Genomic DNA, 350 nt, shown 5'->3' with positions numbered 1-350 from the left:
CACACACACACACACACTGGGCCTCTTCCTGCATTATATCACTGCTGTTACTCAATCTCCTGGACTCCTGTGGTATTTGTTATTTTTCACAGTGTGGAGAAATTGGAGGATTTTGGGATCTTTGTGGAGATCCGTCAATCTTTTCTCTGCTGCTGTTCTTCTGCAGACTAAAATAAAATCTTTAGCTTCTCCTCTAATCGCACACTTTTATCACATGAGGAGGTGACACTTCACTTTAGTTACTGATACAAATAATCACATCCTAGAGAAGAGAGAACTCCTGGACACTTGCAATAAACTACAACTTTTCAGTCTTTAGACCTTCGTTAGGAACAAAGAACAATAAATAT

This window comes from Morone saxatilis, unplaced genomic scaffold, assembly GCF_004916995.1.
Source record: "Morone saxatilis isolate NCDOM2014 unplaced genomic scaffold, NCSU_SB_2.0 Contig4, whole genome shotgun sequence".
Lineage (NCBI taxonomy): Eukaryota > Metazoa > Chordata > Actinopteri > Moronidae > Morone > Morone saxatilis.
Note: the sequence above shows the minus strand (reverse complement) of the source record.